Source organism: Acomys russatus, chromosome 30 (assembly GCF_903995435.1).
Source record: "Acomys russatus chromosome 30, mAcoRus1.1, whole genome shotgun sequence".
Taxonomy (NCBI): domain Eukaryota; kingdom Metazoa; phylum Chordata; class Mammalia; order Rodentia; family Muridae; genus Acomys; species Acomys russatus.
Window position 1 is genome coordinate 7,704,114 of NC_067166.1, and position 13,984 is coordinate 7,718,097.

A 13,984-nucleotide genomic window follows, 5' to 3' on the forward strand; every position below is an offset into this window, starting at 1 on the left:
CTTCGAAGTGACCGTGCCCATTTTTTAAAAACTGCTGCCCTTTTGATACACCTATACACTCCTAATTCTAGCCTTTATTACATCTCTCTGGGCTGTGTCTTAGAGAAGTTAAGAGATGAACGCAGTGCGATTTTATGAATCACATGGTTTATACTCATACAAAAGGCTTTTTCTCAGGTTTGCAGTTCTTAGTGAAGAGGAAAATACCGTGAACACACCTCCTAGGGGATCCACTCCACAGATAAGGCACATTAACCGCACAGGGCATGAAGCACTAAAATTACTCAAGTGAAATTGCTCAATTAGGAAAAGAAGCAAGCAGACGGGCCTCTGTGGAAAGTCAAGGCTCACTAAAGCTTCCAGAATGTTCTCATGAGTGGTTCTTGGAAGAAAGCTGGCCTACACTCCACAGTGCAGATACACATCATCACACGAGGCCCCAGGATGTTAGAAGACGGAGTTGGGGTGGATGGTGACCTTCCATTGCCTGCTCTCTTTGTGCGCAAAAATGGCTGACAGCACAGCCTGTCCTAGCTTACACCCTTGGTCTTTGGAGAAGCCATCAGCCAAGTGTAGCCTTGTCATACACTAAACATCGCAAGTAATTAAATCAAACTCCTGAGCTTGGATGTGTTTTAAATACAGTCATAGAGGTCAGTTACTTAAAGACAGGGGTGTGTTTTAAATACAGCCATTGAGGTCAGTTACTTAAAGACAGGCAGTCCTGTGCGGTTTGAATGAGAATGGCACCCACAGGCTGGTAGAGTGGACTACCTACGGAGTGGCACTACTTGAGAGGCATTAGGAGGTGTGGCCTTGTTGGGGTGGGTGTGGCCTTGTTGGAGTAGGTGTGGCCTTGTTGGGGTGGGTGTGGCCTTGTTGGAGTAGGTGTGGCCTTGTTGGAAAAAGTGTGTCACTGGGGGATGGGCTTTGGGTTTTCAAAAGCTGAAGCCAGGCTCAGAGTTTCTCCCTTCCTCCTGCCTGGGGATCTTGTTCCAAGATATTTGATCCCATTGTGAACCCTGAGATTGTAAACTGTAAAAACCTGTCTCTTGTTTGATAAGGTTGAGCCCTAACACTCACCTGTAGTCCGAGAATTTTCTGTTTAATATGAACAGGTGAGTAAGGTGTGGTTCAGACAGCCCTAACACACACCTTTAATCCAAGAGCTTTCTGTACACAGGATTTAATAAAGCTAACCCTATGTCCAGAAGGGGAGCCAGAAACCAGCTGACTGAGATTAAAGAGTAGGAGGGACTTTGAGTTAAAGAGTATTTAAGACAGAGTGGAGAAGAAGAAAGAGCCTTTTAAGCTTTGAGCTTTTGGCACTGGATGATTTTGGCCTTTTCCTCCTGGGCAGTCAGCTGAGCTCCTGAGCTTTTTGGGCTTTTTCCTCTGAGACATGAGCTGAGTAAGAAGGTCAGTCAGGTGTTTTCTCTGCCTCTCGGAGCTAGCAGGCTTTCACCCCAGCGTCTGGCTCCCGAGTTTTCATTAGTAAAATCCAACAGTTGGGATTTTCATTCTTTTTTTTTTTTTTTTTTTTTTTCATTTTCCTTTAGAAAAAACTTTTTGTTTTGTTTTTTGAGACAGGGTCTCTCTGTGTAGCCTTGGCTATCCTGGACTCACTTTGTAAACCAGACTGGCCTCGAACTCACAGCGATCCTCCTGCCTCTGCCTCCAAAGTGCTGGGATTAAAGCCATGCACCACCACATCCGGTGAGAAAAAACTTTATTTTATCCTAAAAGCTAGTCAGATTTATAGCATCGCCGGGCGTGGTGGCACACGCCTTTATTCCCAGCACTTGGGAGGCAGAGGCTGGTGGATCACTGTGAGTTCGAGGCCAGCCTGGTCTACAAAGTGAGTCCAGGACAGCCAAGGCTACACAGAGAGACCCTGTCTTGAAAAAAAAAAAAAAGGAAAGAAAAGAAAGAAAACAGATTTATAGCATCATTGAAAGAGCTCTAAGCAGCCATTTCCATTTTAATTGTTGGGTATGGATTATACCATTCAATCTGAAGGTCTTCAACTTTGAAATCATCAGTTGTCTCAACTTTTCAAAGGATTTTGAGCTTTGGGAAAGGTCTTGGTTTTCACTGATGCTGGATTTTCAGCAGCTCGATATGATTAGGTAAATGTGTTTATCCCCCAAAGTATGGACAAAATCACCTGGCTGCAGGCCCGTGATGGGTGCAATCGTGTAGGTGAGCAGGGCAGAGCTGGCGATGATGAAGGGCACGCCCACACTCATATCTCCTGACCTCTGGTACAGCTGGCAAGATAGCTCCCCACTCACCACATAGAGTTGACAAAGGGCACGGCGTGGAGGCACCGCCATCAGGGCAAGATCCTTTGGGTTCCAGGCACACATGATGATTCTTCTGTCATCAGGTTGGTTTTAATGGTATCAGTCACTTTTTGCAGCTGGTCTACTCCTTAGCCCGAGGAATCTGAATTCATATCTTTATAACCTGCTCCAAAATGCCTCCACTGAACACTATAACCAGGGCCCGGGGCCCCTTCCTGTCGGGCAGAGAATCCCAGGCTGTCTGAAACGTCTCGGGACCCATTGGCACCCCAGATTCTTACTCTCTTGAAGGACAGTTCTTTAGCATTTGTGGATCCCTTGATAAACCACAGCAACTCCTCCAAAACACCCTTCAAGAACACTCAAGTTTGCTTGTGAGCAGAGAAAAGTCATCTGTCAGGCTGTACCTCGCCTGCATGCTGAACACTCCACGAGTGCCTGTGTGACCCTCCTTAAAGCCACAGCACCTTTAATCCCAGCATTTCAGGAGGCAGAGGCAAGTGGATCACTGTGAGTTCCAGGCCAGCCTGGTTTACAAAGTGAGTCCAGGGCAGCCAAGGCTACACAGAGAAACCCTGTCTCGAAAAACAAAACAAACAAAATGTCACAGCACATGGTGTGCTCCACCTGCCCCAGGTACGGCAGCTCCCCAGCTGTGGTGCTTTCGCTCCCACCCCGCTGTTGAGAGGGAGACTGTATGTAGCCCACACAGCAGAGCAGTTGGCGCCAGAGCAGGGACCTTCCGCCAGGATTTTCATTCTTTACAACAAAACACTGATTTTAGTAGAGCAGGTTTTTCTCTGATACAATTTGTCTTTCCAATCTTATTCCACACCATTGCCTTTGATAAACTCAGTTCACCTTGACCATTTTCCATATAATTTCTTTTTTTCTTTAAGATTTATTTATTTACCTTGTTCAGTGTTCTGCCTGCATGTACATCTGCATGCCAGAAGAGGCCACCAGATCTCATTATAGATGGTTGTGAGCCACCATGTGGTTGCTGGGAATTGAACTCAAGACCTCTGGAAGAGCAGCCAGTGCTCTTAACCTCTGGGCCATCTCTCCAGCCTCCATATAATTTCTGGACATGAGATTTCTAATTGTGTACACATTGCCTCTGGCACGTAAGATAGTCCTGTGTACCAAATACCTGCTGGCTACAAACGTCAGTTCTCTACTTTACCCATACACAACATGAGATTGACTGGGTTCTTTACACAAACTATTACTATTATATTATTATTATGTGCATGTGTGCATGATATGAATGTGTGTGTGTGTGTGTGTGTGTGTGTGTGTGTGTGTGTGTGTGTGTCCCACGACACATTTGTGGAGACCAGAGAACAACCACTGCTGTGGCTACCCAGTACAGAATTGTCTAGGAGTGGTGCCCACCAGCTCTTGGGAAGTACAGACAGGTGGTTTGGGGACTACGGGTCATCCTAGAGAGTTGGGGGACAGCCTAGGCTGCAGGAGATGCTATTTCAGAAAAAGAAAAAATTTTCCCCCTCTAAAGAACAAGTGTTTCCTAGTCCAGCTCAAACTACTTCTCTGTGGATTCTCAACACTTCTGGGGCAGCAGTGTAAACAATGGCTATGAGAAATCATCCAGGGCTGTGCTGTCAGCCCACAGAGGCAGTGGGCTCCATCTCTACCCTGTGCTTGTATGACTAAAATCTTTTGATTTTTCCCCCCTTGGTAGTAAGCTATTATTTAACATAGTCGTGACATGAATAAAACCTACCATTTCTTTCATTGCTTGTTTTAATTTTGTGTTGTTTTCAGAGCCTTGTCATGGAGCTCAGGCTAGCCTCGCCACTCACTGTCCATAGGCCAGCCTGGGCTTGAATTCATGATCTCTCTTCCCCAAGTGCGAGGATGACAGGTGTGCAGGACCACGTCCAGCTAGGTCACTGCTTCTTAGGGAAGTCTTTGTGTCCTAGGTCTCCTTCAAATTGCACGTATGAGGTGATTCTTTGCCGTTTAAAGGTAGATAGGACTATAAACCCACGCCATGTTTTGTGTTCTAAGAAATTACTGTGCAGTCTAGGGAGCCCTCAGCTTTCTCCAGCTATGGTTTCCTTGTCTCCCAAAGCTACATGGGAAAATTCTTGGTTCTCAGGATGGCACTATTGAGAGATGGTGGGACCTTGAGAGGTGGATCTAGTGGCTGGTCCTAACGTCACTGGAAGCATGTCCTGCAGGGGATTGTGGGGCCTCCAACTCCTTCTTTATTCACTGGCTTGTGGTTTAGACTGGCTTATTCTGCCATGTGCTACCATAGTGATGCTACCTCACCAAAGACTCAAGGCAATGGGATCAATTGGTCATGGAACCCTTTATTCTTTTTTTTTTTTTTTTTTTTTTTTTTAAATATCTACCTATTTATTTATTTATCTATACAGTGCTCTGACTGCATGTACACCTTCATGCCAGAAGAGGGTATCATATCACATTATAGATAGTTGTGAGCTACCATGTGGTTGCTGGGAATTGAACTCATGACCTCTGGAAAAGCAGTCAGTGCTTCTAATCACTGAGCCATCTCTCCAGCCCCGAACCCTTTATTCTTTATAAGTTGATTATCATAGGTGTTTCATTATGGTGTCAGAAAATTGCTTACCACATGACCCATATTACAGAATATGTCCTCCGGGCATCAAATTATCTCTGTATTGAAAAGCATCTCTCGTTAAGAGCACTGACTGCTCTTCCAGAGGTCCTGAGTTCAATTCCCAGCAACCACATGGTGGCTCACAGCCATCTATAATGAGGTCTGATGCCCTCTTCTGGCCTGCATGCAGAGCACTGTATACATAATAATAAATAAATAAATCTTTAAAAAAAAATAAATCTTTAAAAAAAAAAAAAAGAAAAGCTTCTCTCCTATGCCTTTATTACAGCATCTAATAAAAATATGGAGCCAGGGGCTGGAGCACCTGCTCTTCCAAAGGACCTGGGTTCAATTCCCAGAACCCACATGGTGGCTCACAACTGTTTGTAACTCCAAGATCTGATACCTTCAGACCAATGCACATAAATTAAAATTAAATAAAAATTTTAAAAATATGGAGCTGGTAGGATAGCTCAGTAGGTAAAAGCACTTGGCCCTCAAACCTGAAGTCTTGTGTTCAATCCCCGTGACTCATGGAAGGAAAAAAAGTAATAGTGTGACTTTCGCCCACCCATCCACAAGAATAGCATGATCATTTTTGTCATTAGCCTCAATGTGCGCCCTCTCTCCCATAACAATCTATAACATCCCTGGGCAAGAAATAGTAGTGAATGCCTCTAATCTCAGTGCTTGAAAAATGGAGGCAGGGCTAGCCTGGTCTACAAAGAGAGTTTCAGGACAGACAAAACTACACAGAGATACTCTTGTCTCGAAAAAAAAAAAAAAAAAAAACACCAAAAAACAAACAAGCAAACAAACAAACAAACAAAAAAAAAAAAAAAAAAAAAAACACCCAAAAATAAAGAAGGAGGAAAAAGAGGAGGAAAGAAAAAAGAAAAAAAAAGGCCAGCCTGAACCATTTAAGAAAGAAAGGAAGGAAGGAAGGAAGGAAGGAAGGAAGGAAAGAAGGAAGAAAGAAGTGACAACTTGGTAATTCATAACACCATGCATTGGGAAGTGGGGAATTAGACTTCAAGTCATCCTCTGCTACAGAGAGAGCAAGGCCTCCTCCCTCTACTTGAAAACAAGTTCACCAGGGTGTGCCTTACTCCCAATGAACCCAAGCTGGCGCCTGCTGCCAAATAAAAGGATTCTAATTTGTTTAGCAACGTCTACTGCTTCAGGGACGCGTGTGCGGCTCCTGGCTCTCCCCACGCTGAAAGGAAGGTGTTACCCTCGCTGAAACGAGACAACCTGGTGACTCATTCGCAGGAGAGACGTCGTTCCTGCTCTTTATTGCTTGTCACCACCTAGCAGCAGGCACGCAAAGTCAATCCAGGTGACATCACCATCCTCTAGACTTCCTGCAGTGACAACTTGTCTCCTCTTACACACACACAAACACACACACACACACAGCCAGTTCAGAGGAAGCTGCAGCCCAAGCCTGGCCTTGATGTCACCTGAAAGTGCACCCCCAAGGAGCACCAAATCACTAGATCATGTCAGAAAACTGCCGCTGCCATTTGTACAGAGTTCACTTCTAAGAATACGGGTTATTCTGGCATGGACATTGTTCCTGCTGCTGTTTTCTCTGTCTGAAATTATCTGGGAGGATTACATCCAATATATACTTAGCTTGAGCTTTGCCACGTACTTGATGACAAAATCTAATTTTTAAAAAAAATTTTTTTTTTTACAAAGTCTAATTTTATTTGTTTTGTTTTGTTAAAAAAATTTTTTTTGCCAGTCCTGATAGCTCACGCCTGCGTTTAATCCCAGCACTCAGGAGGCAGAGGCAGGAGGATCTCTGAGTCTGAGACCACACTAGCCTTCAAATCAGTTCCAGGCTAGCCAGGGACACAAAGTAAGACCCTGTCTCAAAAAAGAAAAAAATTTCTTGAGGCCAGCCTGGTCTACAAAGTGAGTCCAGTACAGCCAAGGCTACACAGAGAAACCCTGTCTTGAAAAACAAAAAACAAAATAACAACAAAACTTTCAAAATTTTGAACCTATAGGCTTCATTCAGGTCAAGAGGCAGTGTTTATTTTAACCTTTGTTCCTTGGCTACCAATTCTCTTTTTAGACAAAAGTTATATTTCTGTTAAAATGAAGGGATCTTTTGATTTATTTTACTTTTTTTGTTTTGTTTTGTTTTCTGAAACAGGGTTTCTCTGTGTAGTCTTGGCTATATATATACCAGGCTGGCCTAGAACTCAGAGATCTGCCTGCCTTGCCTCCTGGAGTGCTGGGCTTACAGGCATGCACCACCGTGCCCAGCTCTCAGATTTTAAATTTAATATTTAAATCCTAATTAATGCAAATATTTAATTCTAATAAACTTCCCCAAGCTCCAGGAGACATTAGGTTCTACCATTGCTACCTGGGATTTCTGTAAGAACATAGAACACAAAATAATATATTAGTAACAATTTTCATTAAAAGAATTAGAAAGCCGGGCGTGGTAGCACACGCCTTTAATCCCAGCACTTGGAAGGCAGAGGCAGGTGGATTGATGTGAGTTCGAGGCCAGACTGGTCTACAAAGCGAGTCTAGGACAGCCAAGGCTACACAGGGAAACCATGTCTCGAAAAAAAAAAAAAAATTAGAACAAAACTTTGCCTCGCTATAGGCTGAGACGAAGGATTGCCAACTTAAGGTCAGCCAGGGTTACATAGTGAGTTCAAAGCCAACCCAAGCTACATAACTAGATCCTGGCTGTCCCCCAAAGACTTTGTAAGTGGAATTGCATTTGTTATGATTTCCAGCCTTGACATCATTATTTTTTTTCAGTTCCCAAGAGGAATACTTCAGATGGACAATAACAATGAATACCAAAATGAAAATAAAAACTGACAAATAGGAAGGCAAGAGGGCTCGTCAGCTAAAAGTGCCTGCTGCACAAGCCTGAAGACCTGAGTTCAAGTCCCTGGAATCCATGTTGGAAGGAGAGAACCAATTCCTGAAAGTTGTTAGCTAACCTCCATCTGTGGGCTCTCTCTCTCTCTCTCTCTCTCTCTCTCTCTCTCTCTCTCTCTCTCTCTCTCTCTCTCTCCCCCTCTCTCCTCTCTCTCTCAAATAAGTAAATATGAATAAACATACAGGTATAAATAAATATGATTTGAATAATAACTGGCAGAAGCAGAGGTAATAGCCAACAAGCTCAGGTCGGATAAAGCACTCTGAAAGCTGAGCACAATGCTCCACTTCCGAAATCCAAGCACTGAGGAGGAAAAGGCAGAAACAGGAAGGATCACACATTTGAGGCAAGCCCAGGCTACATCTCAGAAAAGAAACAGAAAAACTCTCTGGCTAAGTGTAATCAATTGCTCTCCTTTCTTACCCCACTGGGAAAAGGATTAACCTACAGAGCAGAGGACAAGTAGACAATCCCTCAAGCCAGTACACCTTGACTAAGCAGCGATGATTACCTACTGTGCTTAAATTACCTAAGAACCAAATCCAGATAATTGTTATTTTCCCAGCTTATACTTCCTGGACTTCAAACTTGCCCTGGTTTTTAAAAAAGACTGTAGTTTTGAGAGACCAAAGGCAGACAGCCTTCCCCCAGTAGAAGTGCTATTTCAAGGGAGCCTCTTAAACATTCAATTCAAAAAGTAAGCTTTTTTAAGCCGGGCATGGTTGTGCACGCCTGTAATCCCAGCACTCGGGAGGCAGAGGCAGGCAGATTGCTGTGAGTTTGAGGCCAGCCTGGTCTACAAAGCGAGTCCAGGACAGCCAAAGCTACACAGAGAAACCTTATCTTGAAGAAGAAGAAGAGGAGGAGGAGGAGGAGGAGGAGGACAAAAGTTAGATTTTAGAACTCTTCTGTAATAGCTTTTAAAAAAAAAAAAATCAATGCCCAAACCAAACAGGATTAGCAGTGATATGAGGTATTGTTGCCAAGGTAAGTCTAGAAGACCATTGGCAGAGCTGTGGGGTGTGCGGTGAGTGTGAGATTTTGTAGATCCCACTAGGAGACTCCCTATCTCCTTCCCTTCCCTCCCTCCTTCTTGCCCTTCTGTCTTCCCTTCCCTCCATCCCTTCCCTCCCTCTCTCACTGTGGGTCTCACCATGGAGCCCCAGTTGGCCTTGGGGTTGCTACGGTCCTCTTGCCTCTGTCCAACCTCGAGTGCCTTGCTTTCAGTTACGTGCCACCACACCCTGCTTGTGTTGTACTTGTTTTTGATGTTGTGATTGTTTAATTGTCTGTGTTTGAGTCTCATTCAATAACCCAGGCTGGCCTTGAACCCTCAGTGATCCTCCTGAGTTCTTTCTCTGTGATACTTGTCACCAGCCCAAGTGCTTTAAGTGTGTGTGTGTGTGTGTGTGTGTGTGTGTGTGTGTGTGTGTGTGTATCACCCACTATTCTTGATTTCTCTTGGTTTTAATATGCAGTGACCTTTATTATGTGTCAGCTGCATCCTCCCCTGGGCACACCTGGGACCTTTGTTTATTGTGACTCCGCCTCTGATACTGAATTCCAGAAAATTGCTCTCTGACCACAGCCTGCCACAACTATATCTGAGTCCTCCACTTATCCTTTGAGTTCTCCACCCCCTAGGTGACTGCCTGCCCAGAGGTTTCCTCTAACTCACCCCTTGTCTGTCTTCTCCACTTTCCTTCCAGAGCCTGTACGGGTGCAGCCATAGGTTTATTTGTGCTTTGGCTTTGGCTGGCTCTTCTGTAGCCCAGCAGAGCCTATAGCTCCTCATCCGCCTGTTTTGTTCTGGGATTGTCTGGCCACTGACTTCACTACCTTTGCCTGTCTGCCTCCCATCTCGCCCCCAGCTCCATCCATTTGTCAGCTTAGTCCCTGCATTCCCACTGCTTGAAGAGAAATCGTAGATTGGGTGGGACAGTGTTTACCTTACATGCACAAAGCCCTAGTTTTAATCCTCAGTGCCATATAAACTGGGTGTGGTGGTACCTGCCTGTAAGCCCAGCTCCTCGGAGCTGGAGGCAAAAAGATGAGAAACTCACGGTTATTCTTGCCTACGTGGTGAGTTACAGCTTGTTTACATACACTGTAGTCTATCAAACACTGTGAAAGAGTTCCTAGGGTTTTTGTTATTTCGTCTTGGTTTTGGGAGGGGCAGAGTCTCAGGTAGCCCAGGCTGTTCCTGAACTCACTGTGTCTTAAGGATGACCTAGAACTTCTGACCCTCCAGTCTGCACCTTCCAGCTGCTGAAATCAAAGGCAGCAACAGCCGTGCTGGCATCTTCTTTAATGTGGTGCTGGAGTTCCAACCCAGGGCCTTATGTTCAGGCAAGCACTGTCAAATAAGCTGTGCCCAGCCAGCTTTTCTTTTCTTTTCTTTCTCTCTTTGGTCTTTGTTTCTCTCTTTGGTCTTTGTTTCTCTCTTTGGTGTCTCTCTCTCTCTCTCTCTCTCTCTCTCTCTCTCTCTCTCTCTCTCTCTCTCTCTCTAAGACAGGGAGGTTTCTCTGTGTAGCCTTGGCTGTCCTGGAACTCACTTTGTAGACCAGGCTGGCCTGGAACTCACAGAGATCAACCTGTCTGCCTCCACCTCCAAATGCTGGGATTAAAGATGTGCGCCACCACTGCCTGGTCAGTTTTTTCTAAGTTCCCAATTTTCGGCTAATGCTGTCTGCTTGTCTCTTTGTCGTAACTAAGTCATTTCTTTCTTTCTCTCTTTTTTACCTCTAAAAAACAGCACAAACCTCTAGGTCTTGATTTCTAGGAAACAGCATCGGCTTTAACAGATTGGTTTGAATCACTAAAGACTTTTCTTCATGTCTCCCAATTCCATACAAACTTCTGTGTCAGTTATTAAGCCCTTGTTTTTCCTCTCAAATCTCACCCCTGTTTTAAAGCTGGGACTGTGGCCTGGCAAACCACACTTCTCCTTTGTTCTCCGGCTTCCTGTTAGGATCTTTGAAGGCTTCCAGTTGGTGGTTGGCTAACGGATCCCCGAGTATCTCCCAAGTGCTCCCATCCTGCAGCTGGGCTCCTGGCCCACAGCGTGAACCAGCATCACAGCTCTCTCCTTGGGATGCGGATTTCCCAAGCTCTGGGGTTCAGCACAGCCATCTGTGCCTGCCCCTCCCTCCAAGGTCTGGAACTTTCTCCCGCACCTGCTAAGCAGGTCTCAGAAATCCCCACATTGTCTGTATTCAAATAACAGGTTTCTCTTCTCTGACAGTGACCAACACAGACACATGCATATGCATATATTGGTCTTTTTTTTTTTTTTTTTTTTTTTTTTTTTTAGTTATACTGGTAGATTTGCATTGCTAATGACTAGTTTTGAAATTTTGAACTTATATAAATTAAATTATAGTTTTTTCTGCCTCAATTCTCAAAATGTGATGGCTGTGCTGAATTTATAAAAGTGGTGTGAAGGGGCTGGAGAGATGGCTCTGCAGGTGAAACCATTGCTTAGCTTGCTGAGGGTTCACTTCTCAGCACCCACTTGACAGCTCACAACCACCTGTAACTCCAGTTCTCAGGAATCCAACGCCCTCTTCTGGGATGTGCTTCCACCATATGAAAAATACATTTGTTAAAGTTTTTTTCAAGACAGGGTTTCTCTGTGTAGCCTTGGCTGTCCTGGACTAACTTTGTAGACCAGGCTGACCTTGAACTCACAAAGATCCACCTGCTGCTGCCTCCAAGAGTGCTGGGAGTAAAGGCGTGCGTCATCATGCCCAATTTACTGAAGGTCATCTTAACACCTTAGGCTGCAAAGTGATTCTGAAACTACACAGGAAAACTGACTCAAAAGGAACAAACAAACAAACAACAACGACAAAAAAAAAAAAAAAAAAAAAAAAAAAAAGGCCAGGCAGTAGCCCACTGGTACAGGTACCACATGCAAGATCCTGGATCCTAAAGTCGGCCTGGCCCCTGGCGAAAACATCTTTCCTGCATCAGTGCATCAGGGTGCATCCATCATGTGGAGGACATGAGGGAGCCAGCAACTGATGGTGAGACATGAAGCTGGCAGAGTTCTGGGCCAGGCTTGATTTTTTTTTTTTTTTTTAACTCACTCTTTAATTACTTTGCCCTGGGCCCCACATCTTTTTCATTGTCTTCTGAGGCAGTATCTCCTCTAGAACTCAGCAGCCTCAAACTTTCTATGTAGCTAAATATAGCTTTGGACTCACAAGCCTCCTGCCTCCATCCCCAAGTGCTGGCTGGGATGACAGGCTTGTGCCATCACTTCCAGCCTGAAACAGTTGTGTGAAACGTTAGATATTAAAACCCCTGGAAGGAGGCTGGTGGCATGGCTAAGAGGACAAAAGCACTTGCCAAGCAGGCCTAACCCCTGAGTCCCATCCCCAGAACCCTCGTAGGTGGAAAGGAGAGAACCATCGCCACAAACTCCATCCATACACATCCCTTCACCTGCTGCAGGGCATTTGGTCACACTGTGAACCCTGAGATTGTGTTATTTACTGGGAAAACCTGGTTTCTAGCTGTGGCGTGGCTCAGCCCTAGCTCATCTAAGAGCTTTCTGTTTGATTCTTGTAAACAGGATTAAATAAAGTCAACCCTAGCTCAAGAGGTGGAAGAAGCAACCAGTTAACAGGGAGTGGACACAGAGAAAAATAATATATGAGAGCAAAAGGAAGTCCGGAGGACTGGTAGAGAGAGACACAGGAAGTAGAAGGGAGGGACATTCAGTCTGGGGTTTTTGAGACTTCACGGGGAAGATGGTTTTCTTTTCTTTTCTTTTTTGTTTTTTGTTTTGGTTTTTTTTTTTTTTTTTTTTTTTTTTTTTTTTTTTTTTGGTTTTTCGAAACAGGGTTTCTCTGTGTAGCCTTGGCCATCCTGGACTCACTTTGTAGACGAGGCTGGCCTCAAACTCCCAGAGATCCGCCTGCCTCTGCCTCCCGAGTGCTGGGATTAAAGGCATGCGCCACCACCACCCGGCATTTGTTTGTTTGTTTGTTTTGGTTTTTCAAGACAGGGTTTCTCTGTGTAGCCTTGGCTATCCTGGAGTCACTCTATAGACCAGGCTAGCCTCGAACTCACAGTGATCCACCAGCCTCTGCCTCCCAAGTGCTGGGATTTAACGGCGTGCGCCACCACGCCTGGCTTGTTTGTTTTTTTAAGATAACATCCTCATGTAATGCAAATTCTCTCACCTCCTCTCTCTCTCTCTCTCTCTCTCTCTCTCTCTCTCTCTCTCTCTCTCTCTCTCTCTCCCTCTCCCTCTCCCTCTCCCTCTCCCTCTCCCTCTCCATCAAGATGACTCCTGATCCCCCACCCCACCCATTCCACCCTGCTCCCAGTCTCTAACTCTCTTTCGTGTTGGGATACTGGGCTTGAGCCACCATGCTTAACCACAGCGAGTTCCTTGAACTCTCATTTTGAACCAGGTGTGGGTGGCCCATGCCTATAAGGTCAGCAATCAGGAGGCTGAGATGGGATTATCACTGTTTATTTTCCCTTGAGTTATATAAAATGTTACCTGAATCGCGTTGATTTATCCATGCCCACCATAGTATATACACTGATATATAGTGATTTTATGACGATGCCTAAAAGCTTACAAATTTCACCACTGAAGTCCTTCTGTCCTGGTCTTTTCCGTTCCCAGGTACCTGGTCCTTGTGTTAATCTCAAGGGATGTTATCATTGCTCGTTGCTGTGGAAAATTCCTTTTACCTCTGTGCACTCTTTCCTGGCCAGCCAATCCTCATGAAATGTTACCTACATCCATTCACAGTACTTCCTTTTTTCTTCTCCGTGTGACTTGGGCTCTCACTGTCTGCTAAAACGGCCTCTTTTTGTGGCAAAAGCCAGCTGACTTGAGAAGCGAGGTGGCCGGATGACCTGAGAGGCCATTGCAATAAAAGTCACTGGAGAAAATGACAGTGAAAACAAAGGGATGTGAGAGACCACAGAAAAAGACAGAATTGTAGGAGTGAGAGGCCACCAGATGACCTCTGTGAGGTGAGGCGTCCCTTCCTGGTATTGGACTGTGGAGGAAAAACAAATGCAGGTCGTCAGGAACAAGGAAAGCTGGTCCTAAGAAACTAACTGTGCTCAAGGAAAATTGGATGGAAGCATGAGGGGCTCTGCTGGAAAAAA

At 45.0% G+C, this 13,984-nt stretch overlaps 1 pseudogene; it reads right to left on the reverse strand.

The window, feature by feature from the left end:
- Positions 1 to 1,962: 1,962 nt before the first annotated feature.
- Positions 1,963 to 3,176, reverse strand: LOC127212207 (thymidylate synthase-like; annotated as a pseudogene).
- Positions 3,177 to 13,984: the final 10,808 nt, after the last annotated feature.